This window comes from Gymnoscopelus microlampas (assembly GCF_963454915.1).
Source record: "Gymnoscopelus microlampas genome assembly, chromosome: 7".
Lineage (NCBI taxonomy): Eukaryota > Metazoa > Chordata > Actinopteri > Myctophiformes > Myctophidae > Gymnoscopelus > Gymnoscopelus microlampas.
Window position 1 is genome coordinate 2,431,701 of NC_139944.1, and position 10,000 is coordinate 2,441,700.

The following is a 10,000-nucleotide window of genomic DNA, read 5'->3' on the forward strand; positions in this document are numbered from 1 at the left end:
AACAGAGTAAAGATGACAGTGAAGACAGGGCTCGTTGGTCTAGGGGTATGATTCTCGCTTTGGGTGCGAGAGGTCCCGGGTTCAAATCCCGGACGAGCCCTCCCGGGTCACCAAACTTTACACCCGGGCTTCTGAATGGTCAAGCTCGTCATCTGTTTGGATTAAAGACGGTTGGAAAATGCTCTGCTCACACATTCTGCAGTCTTGAAGGTTAAATTGACCCTCCTATGTCCATTCCTTTCAGCATCTCTGAAGTTTTCAAGACAGCCCTGAGTGCATCAATAAAATTAACAGAGTAAAGATGACAGTTAAGACAGGGCTCGTTGGTCTAGGGGTATGATTTTCACTTTGGGTGCGAGAGGTCCCGGGTTCAAATCCCGGACGAGCCCTCCCGGGTCACCAAACTTTACACCCATGCTTCTGAATGGTCGAGCTCGTCATCTGTTTGGATTAAAGACGGTTGGAAAATGCTCTGCTCACACATTCTGCAGTCTTGAAGGTTAAGTTGACCCTCCTTTGTCCATTCCCTCCAGCATCTCTGAAGTTTTCAAGACAGCCCTGAGTGCATCAAAAACATTTAACAGAGTAAAGATGACAGTGAAGACAGGGCTCGTTGGTCTAGGGGTATGATTCTCGCTTTGGGTGCGAGAGGTCCCGGGTTCAAATCCCGGACGAGCCCTCCCGGGTCACCAAAATTTACACCCGGGCTTCTGAATGGTCAAGCTCGTCATCTGTTTGGATTAAAGACGGTTGGAAAATGCTCTGCTCACACATTCTGCAGTCTTGAAGGTTAAGTTGACCCTCCTTTGTCCATTCCCTTCAGCATCTCTGAAGTTTTCAAGACAGCCCTGAGTGCATCAAAAACATTTAACAGAGTAAAGATGACAGTGAAGACAGGGCTCGTTGGTCTAGGGGTATGATTCTCGCTTTGGGTGCGAGAGGTCCCGGGTTCAAATCCCGGACGAGCCCTCCCGGGTCACCAAAATTTACACCCGGGCTTCTGAATGGTCAAGCTCGTAATCTGTTTGGATTAAAGACGGTTGGAAAATGCTCTGCTCACACATTCTGCAGTCTTGAAGGTTAAATTGACCCTCCTATGTCCATTCCCTTCAGCATCTCTGAAGATTTCAAGACAGCCCTGAGTGCATCAATAAAATTTAACAGAGTAAAGATGACAGTGAAGACAGGGCTCGTTGGTCTAGGGGTATGATTCTCGCTTTGGGTGCGAGAGGTCCCGGGTTCAAATCCCGGACGAGCCCTCCCGGGTCACCAAAATTTACACCCGGGCTTCTGAATGGTCAAGCTCGTCATCTGTTTGGATTAAAGACGGTTGGAAAATGCTCTGCTCACACATTCTGCAGTCTTGAAGGTTAAATTGACCCTCCTATGTCCATTCCCTTCAGCATCTCTGAAGTTTTCAAGACAGCCCTGAGTGCATAAAAAAAAATGAACAGAGCAAAGATGACAGTGAAGACAGGGCTCGTTGGTCTAGGGGTATGATTCTCGCTTAGGGTGCGAGAGGTCCCGGGTTCAAATCCCGGACGAGCCCTCCCGCGTCACCAAACTTTACACCCGGGCTTCTGAATGGTCAAGCTCGTCATCTGTTTGGATTAAAGACGGTTGGAAAATGCTCTGCTCACACATTCTGCAGTCTTGAAGGTTAAGTTGACCCTCCTATGTCCATTCCCTTCAGCATCTCTGAAGTTTTCAAGACAGCCCTGAGTGCATCAAAAACATTTAACAGAGTAAAGATGACAGTGAAGACAGGGCTCGTTGGTCTAGGGGTATGATTCTCGCTTTGGGTGCGAGAGGTCCCGGGTTCAAATCCCGGACGAGCCCTCCCGGGTCACCAAACTTTACACCCGGGCTTCTGAATGGTCAAGCTCGTCATCTGTTTGGATTAAAGACGGTTGGAAAATGCTCTGCTCACACATTCTGCAGTCTTGAAGGTTAAATTGACCCTCCTATGTCCATTCCTTTCAGCATCTCTGAAGTTTTCAAGACAGCCCTGAGTGCATCAATAAAATTAACAGAGTAAAGATGACAGTTAAGACAGGGCTCGTTGGTCTAGGGGTATGATTTTCACTTTGGGTGCGAGAGGTCCCGGGTTCAAATCCCGGACGAGCCCTCCCGGGTCACCAAACTTTACACCCATGCTTCTGAATGGTCGAGCTCGTCATCTGTTTGGATTAAAGACGGTTGGAAAATGCTCTGCTCACACATTCTGCAGTCTTGAAGGTTAAGTTGACCCTCCTATGTCCATTCCCTTCAGCATCTCTGAAGTTTTCAAGACAGCCCTGAGTGCATCAATAAAATTTAACAGAGTAAAGATGACAGTGAAGACAGGGCTCGTTGGTCTAGGGGTATGATTCTCGCTTTGGGTGCGAGAGGTCCTGGGTTCAAATCCCGGACGAGCCCTCCCGGGTCACCAAACTTTACACCTGGGCTTCTGAATGGTCAAGCTCGTCATCTGTTTGGATTAAAGACGGTTGGAAAATGCTCTGCTCACACATTCTGCAGTCTTGAAGGTTAAATTGACCCTCCTATGTCCATTCCCTTCAGCATCTCTGAAGTTTTCAAGACAGCCCTGAGTGCATCAAAAACATTTAACAGAGTAAAGATGACAGTGAAGACAGGGCTCGTTGGTCTAGGGGTATGATTCTCGCTTTGGGTGCGAGAGGTCCCGGGTTCAAATCCCGGACGAGCCCTCCCGGGTCACCAAACTTTACACCCGGGCTTCTGAATGGTCAAGCTCGTCATCTGTTTGGATTAAAGACGGTTGGAAAATGCTCTGCTCACACATTCTGCAGTCTTGAAGGTTAAATTGACCCTCCTATGTCCATTCCTTTCAGCATCTCTGAAGTTTTCAAGACAGCCCTGAGTGCATCAATAAAATTAACAGAGTAAAGATGACAGTTAAGACAGGGCTCGTTGGTCTAGGGGTATGATTTTCGCTTTGGGTGCGAGAGGTCCCGGGTTCAAATCCCGGACGAGCCCTCCCGGGTCACCAAACTTTACACCCATGCTTCTGAATGGTCGAGCTCGTCATCTGTTTGGATTAAAGACGGTTGGAAAATGCTCTGCTCACACATTCTGCAGTCTTGAAGGTTAAGTTGACCCTCCTATGTCCATTCCCTTCAGCATCTCTGAAGTTTTCAAGACAGCCCTGAGTGCATCAATAAAATTTAACAGAGTAAAGATGACAGTGAAGACAGGGCTCGTTGGTCTAGGGGTATGATTCTCGCTTTGGGTGCGAGAGGTCCTGGGTTCAAATCCCGGACGAGCCCTCCCGGGTCACCAAACTTTACACCCGGGCTTCTGAATGGTCAAGCTCGTCATCTGTTTGGATTGAAGACGGTTGGAAAATGCTCTGCTCACACATTCTGCAGTCTAGAAGGTTAAATTGACCCTCCTATGTCCATTCCCTTCAGCATCTCTGAAGTTTTCAAGACAGCCCTGAGTGCATAAAAAAAAATGAACAGAGCAAAGATGACAGTGAAGACAGGGCTCGTTGGTCTAGGGGTATGATTCTCGCTTTGGGTGCGAGAGGTCCCGTGTTCAAATCCCGGACGAGCCCTCCCGGGTCACCAAACTTTACACCCGGGCTTCTGAATGGTCGAGCTCGTCATCTGTTTGGATTAAAGACGGTTGGAAACTGCTCTGCTCACACATTCTGCAGTCTTGAAGGTTAAATTGACCCTCCTATGTCCATTCCTTTCAGCATCTCTGAAGTTTTCAAGACAGCCCTGAGTGCATCAATAAAATTAACAGAGTAAAGATGACAGTTAAGACAGGGCTCGTTGGTCTAGGGGTATGATTTTCGCTTTGGGTGCGAGAGGTCCCGGGTTCAAATCCCGGGTCACCAAACTTTACACCCATGCTTCTGAATGGTCGAGCTCGTCATCTGTTTGGATTAAAGACGGTTGGAAAATGCTCTGCTCACACATTCTGCAGTCTTGAAGGTTAAGTTGACCCTCCTATGTCCATTCCCTTCAGCATCTCTGAAGTTTTCAAGACAGCCCTGAGTGCATCAAAAACATTTAACAGAGTAAAGATGTCAGTGAAGACATTCGTTGGTCTAGGGGTATGATTCTCGCTTTGGGTGCGAGATGTCCCGGGTTCAAATCCCGGACGAGCCCTCCCGGGTCACCAAACTTTACACCCGGGCTTCTGAATGGTCAAGCTCGTCATCTGTTTGGATTAAAGACGGTTGGAAAATGCTCTGCTCACACATTCTGCAGTCTTGAAGGTTAAGTTGACCCTCCTTTGTCCATTCCCTTCATCATCTCTGAAGTTTTCAAGACAGCCCTGAGTGCATCAAAAACATTTATCAGAGTAAAGATGACAGTGAAGACAGGGCTCGTTGGTCTAGGGGTATGATTCTCGCTTTGGGTGCGAGAGGTCCCGGGTTCAAATCCCGGACGAGCCCTCCCGGGTCACCAAAATTTACACCCGGGCTTCTGAATGGTCAAGCTCGTCATCTGTTTGGATTAAAGACGGTTGGAAAATGCTCTGCTCACACATTCTGCAGTCTTGAATGTTAAGTTGACCCTCCTTTGTCCATTCCCTTCAGCATCTCTGAAGTTTTCAAGACAGCCCTGAGTGCATCAAAAACATTTAACAGAGTAAAGATGACAGTGAAGACAGGGCTCGTTGGTCTAGGGGTATGATTCTCGCTTTGGGTGCGAGAGGTCCCGGGTTCAAATCCCGGACGAGCCCTCCCGGGTCACCAAAATTTACACCCGGGCTTCTGAATGGTCAACCTCGTCATCTGTTTGGATTAAAGACGGTTGGAAAATGCTCTGCTCACACATTCTGCAGTCTTGAAGGTTAAATTGACCCTCCTATGTCCATTCCCTTCAGCATCTCTGAAGATTTCAAGACAGCCCTGAGTGCATCAATAAAATTTAACAGAGTAAAGATGACAGTGAAGACAGGGCTCGTTGGTCTAGGGGTATGATTCTCGCTTTGGGTGCGAGAGGTCCCGGGTTCAAATCCCGGACGAGCCCTCCCGGGTCACCAAAATTTACACCCGGGCTTCTGAATGGTCAAGCTCGTCATCTGTTTGGATTAAAGACGGTTGGAAAATGCTCTGCTCACACATTCTGCAGTCTTGAAGGTTAAATTGACCCTCCTATGTCCATTCCCTTCAGCATCTCTGAAGTTTTCAAGACAGCCCTGAGTGCATAAAAAAAAATGAACAGAGCAAAGATGACAGCGAAGACAGGGCTCGTTGGTCTAGGGGTATGATTCTCGCTTCGGGTGCGAGAGGTCCCGGGTTCAAATCCCGGACGAGCCCTCCCGCGTCACCAAACTTTACACCCGGGCTTCTGAATGGTCAAGCTCGTCATCTGTTTGGATTAAAGACGGTTGGAAAATGCTCTGCTCACACATTCTGCAGTCTTGAAGGTTAAGTTGACCCTCCTATGTCCATTCCCTTCAGCATCTCTGAAGTTTTCAAGACAGCCCTGAGTGCATCAAAAACATTTAACAGAGTAAAGGTGACAGTGAAGACATTCGTTGGTCAAGTGGTATGATTCTCGCTTTGGGTGCGAGAGGTCCCGGGTTCAAATCCCGGACGATTCCTCCCGGGTCGCCCAACTTTACACCCGGGCTTCTAAAAGGTCAAGCTCGTCATCTGTTTGGATTAAAGACGGTTGGAAAATGCTCTGCTCACACATTCTGCAGTCTTGAAGGTTAAATTGACCCTCCTATGTCCATTCCTTTCAGCATCTCTGAAGTTTTCAAGACAGCCCTGAGTGCATCAATAAAATTAACAGAGTAAAGATAACAGTTAAGACAGGGCTCGTTGGTCTAGGGGTATGATTTTCGCTTTGGGTGCGAGAGGTCCCGGGTTCAAATCCCGGACGAGCCCTCCCGGGTCACCAAACTTTACACCCATGCTTCTGAATGGTCGAGCTCGTCATCTGTTTGGATTAAAGACGGTTGGAAAATGCTCTGCTCACACATTCTGCAGTCTTGAAGGTTAAGTTGACCCTCCTATGTCCATTCCCTTCAGCATCTCTGAAGTTTTCAAGACAGCCCTGAGTGCATCAATGAAATTTAACAGAGTAAAGATGACAGTGAAGACAGGGCTCGTTGGTTTAGGGGTATGATTCTCGCTTTGGGTGCGAGAGGTCCTGGGTTCAAATCCCGGACGAGCCCTCCCGGGTCACGAAACTTTACACCCGGGCTTCTGAATGGTCAAGCTCGTCATCTGTTTGGATTAAAGACGGTTGGAAAATGCTCTGCTCACACATTCTGCAGTCTTGAAGGTTAAGTTGACCCTCCTATGTCCATTCCCTTCAGCATCTCTGAAGTTTTCAAGACAGCCCTGAGTGCATCAAAAACATTTAACAGAGTAAAGGTGACAGTGAAGACATTCGTTGGTCAAGTGGTATGATTCTCGCTTTGGGTGCGAGAGGTCCCGGGTTCAAATCCCGGACGATTCCTCCCGGGTCGCCCAACTTTACACCCGGGCTTCTAAAAGGTCAAGCTCGTCATCTGTTTGGATTAAAGACGGTTGGAAAATGCTCTGCTCACACATTCTGCAGTCTTGAAGGTTAAATTGACCCTCCTATGTCCATTCCTTTCAGCATCTCTGAAGTTTTCAAGACAGCCCTGAGTGCATCAATAAAATTAACAGAGTAAAGATGACAGTTAAGACAGGGCTCGTTGGTCTAGGGGTATGATTTTCGCTTTGGGTGCGAGAGGTCCCGGGTTCAAATCCCGGACGAGCCCTCCCGGGTCACCAAACTTTACACCCATGCTTCTGAATGGTCGAGCTCGTCATCTGTTTGGATTAAAGACGGTTGGAAAATGCTCTGCTCACACATTCTGCAGTCTTGAAGGTTAAGTTGACCCTCCTATGTCCATTCCCTTCAGCATCTCTGAAGTTTTCAAGACAGCCCTGAGTGCATCAATGAAATTTAACAGAGTAAAGATGACAGTGACGACAGGGCTCGTTGGTTTAGGGGTATGATTCTCGCTTTGGGTGCGAGAGGTCCTGGGTTCAAATCCCGGACGAGCCCTCCCGGGTCACGAAACTTTACACCCGGGCTTCTGAATGGTCAAGCTCGTCATCTGTTTGGATTAAAGACGGTTGGAAAATGCTCTGCTCAAACATTCTGCAGTCTTGAAGGTTAAATTGACCCTCCTATGTCCATTCCCTTCAGCATCTCTGAAGTTTTCAAGACAGCCCTGAGTGCATAAAAAAAAACGAACAGAGCAAAGATGACAGTGAAGACAGGGCTCGTTGGTCTAGGGGTATGATTTTCGCTTTGGGTGCGAGAGGTCCCGGGTTCAAATCCCGGACGAGCCCTCCCGGGTCACCAAACTTTACACCCATGCTTCTGAATGGTCGAGCTCGTCATCTGTTTGGATTAAAGACGGTTGGAAAATGCTCTGCTCACACATTCTGCAGTCTTGAAGGTTAAGTTGACCCTCCTATGTCCATTCCCTTCAGCATCTCTGAAGTTTTCAAGACAGCCCTGAGTGCATCAATAAAATTTAACAGAGTAAAGATGACAGTGAAGACAGGGCTCGTTGGTCTAGGGGTATGATTCTCGCTTTGGGTGCGAGAGGTCCCGGGTTCAAATCCCGGATGAGCCCTCCCGGGTCACCAAAATTTACACCCGGGCTTCTGAATGGTCAAGCTCGTCATCTGTTTGGATTAAAGACGGTTGGAAACTGCTCTGCTCACATATTTTGAAGGTTAAGTTGACCCTCCTATGTCCATTCCCTTCAGCATCTCTGAAGTTTTCAAGACAGCCCTGAGTGCATCAAAAAAAATTAGCAGAGTAAAGATGACAGTGAAGACAGGGCTCGTTGGTCTAGGGCTATGATTCTCGCTTAGGGTGCGAGAGGTCCAGGGTTCAAATCCCGGACGATTCCTCCCGGGTCGCCCAACTTTACACCCGGGCTTCTAAAAGGTCAAGCTCGTCATCTGTTTGGATTAAAGACGGTTGGAAAATGCTCTGCTCACACATTCTGCAGTCTTGAAGGTTAAATTGACCCTCCTATGTCCATTCCTTTCAGCATCTCTGAAGTTTTCAAGACAGCCCTGAGTGCATCAATAAAATTAACAGAGTAAAGAAGACAGTTAAGACAGGGCTCGTTGGTCTAGGGGTATGATTTTCGCTTTGGGTGCGAGAGGTCCCGGGTTCAAATCCCGGACGAGCCCTCCCGGGTCACCAAACTTTAGACCCATGCTTCTGAATGGTCGAGCTCGTCATCTGTTTGGATTAAAGGAGCACTTCACCCCTGGAAGAACTTTTGTAGTATAATATTTGTAGTAGATAACAGTAGCAAATTTTGACATTTGCACCCTATGGCCAGAACAATATAGAAGTATGTGTTTTTGACTGGGGTTTGACTGGACTGCAGTATTACTACAATGACCATAATGCTTTGGGGCACTGCCCTTCCTTGATGGGAGGGGAGAATGCGTGGGGGTGTGGTCTACATTGTAACTTTCCCCTCCCAGTTCTCACTACAACATCAACACATGTTGATGTTGTCATCAACCAGTGTTGCCATGTCTACTTATTATAAGCGACTCTGGGACTTTGTAAATATTGGTAGTTGAGGGTTACTTTTTTTGGGCTTGTTTTTAAATACATAGATAAAATAATTGTGTACTTGTCCACGGACCCTCATCTGAAATTATAATTTCTGCCAAGGACCCCTGTACCAGATTTGTGTTATTAAAATGTTTCAAAAATATTCCATACATTTAGTGCTTTTTTTACTCAAGATTTCTTAGAAAATAGCAGATCTACAACCTCACAATGCGTCACATCGCTACGCGTTGTGAGCTTGTAGATCGGCAATTTTCAAATAGCCTATGTCTAGGTTTCAAGTGCTCTTGGGCCTATAGGTATTTTCTTTTGGGCTTGTTTTCATAGATCTGGTTGCTTATTTCTCTCACAAGATCTGGCAACACTCAATCTTCGCTGCTGTTGTATTGTATTCTGTATTGATTGCATCTTTTAGCAAACTAAATATCATGTGTAAATTAGCAGAGTAGCACAAAGTGTGTGTGTGTGTGTGTGTGTGTGTTCAACATTCCTTCCCAGTTCCCACCATGAAGACAGTCCGGTGCTGGTGATGTCCATCTAGTCGGGACATCCATGGCGTTGAGGCATAGTCAACAATATAATAAAACAAAACGTTTCATACTCATGTCATGCATTTTCCCTTATTTCTGAGAACATAATGTTTCACTGTCATTTACAGTTATATTCTTTGGACTAAACTTGGCCATTACTTTAGAATAGATGACATGCTAATGTTCAAATACTCTTGTCATACACAGCCGAATCGTTTTCTTTTTATGTTCAACTGAGACAGTTTCATGCTTTCAATTGGTGTATATGGATAATGTTAGGTTTTACTATAGCCTATTGTATCTAAGACCAGTAAAGTTGAATGATTGCATGTCGAAGTAAATACTAAGAGAATGAACAAGAGTTTTTCACTATTATATCTGTAATGCTTACAAGTCATGTAATTATGTACCATATTCTGCCAAATGAAAGACCATCTCCTATCCTATATCATGAAACAGTTCAAAAGAACCCTTATAGATTTGGGTGTTCATACATTTTGTCATTATAAATGCTTACACAATGTAGAATATACCAATGAGTAGAGCAAGCAGTGTGTAAATGTAACCGTTTTATTTAGAAAAATAATATATATGGCTGTAGTCCCAGGTCTTCAACAGCAGTTCCATTTTTGCAGGCTGATGACGACTTTCTGTCCTGTCATTGGAAAGAACACATTAGATTAGACTTGTAGTTTACATGGATATCATCCGACGTGATACATAATTTGTTCTTAGTTGCATGCGCACCGAAAATAGCAGACCAACAAGCTCACAAAGTGTTGAGTCCGCGACGCGTTGTGAGCTTGTAGATCTGCTATAAGGCGGGGACAAACGACGCACCCTTTTCTTTTTCCCTCCCTGCACAGAGATTAATTAATTTCATGTAACCAT

At 46.2% G+C, this 10,000-nt stretch overlaps 1 long non-coding RNA gene across 1 annotated transcript in view; it reads right to left on the minus strand.

Annotated features, from left to right (window-relative positions):
- Positions 1–9,665: 9,665 nt before the first annotated feature.
- The window catches only part of LOC311049172, a 1,380-nt gene continuing 1,045 nt past the window's right edge, over positions 9,666–10,000 (minus strand). Inside the window, exon 2 of the long non-coding RNA XR_014601172.1 lies at positions 9,666–9,764. This is a non-coding gene — a long non-coding RNA (uncharacterized lncRNA). The remainder of the gene's footprint in view (positions 9,765–10,000) is intronic.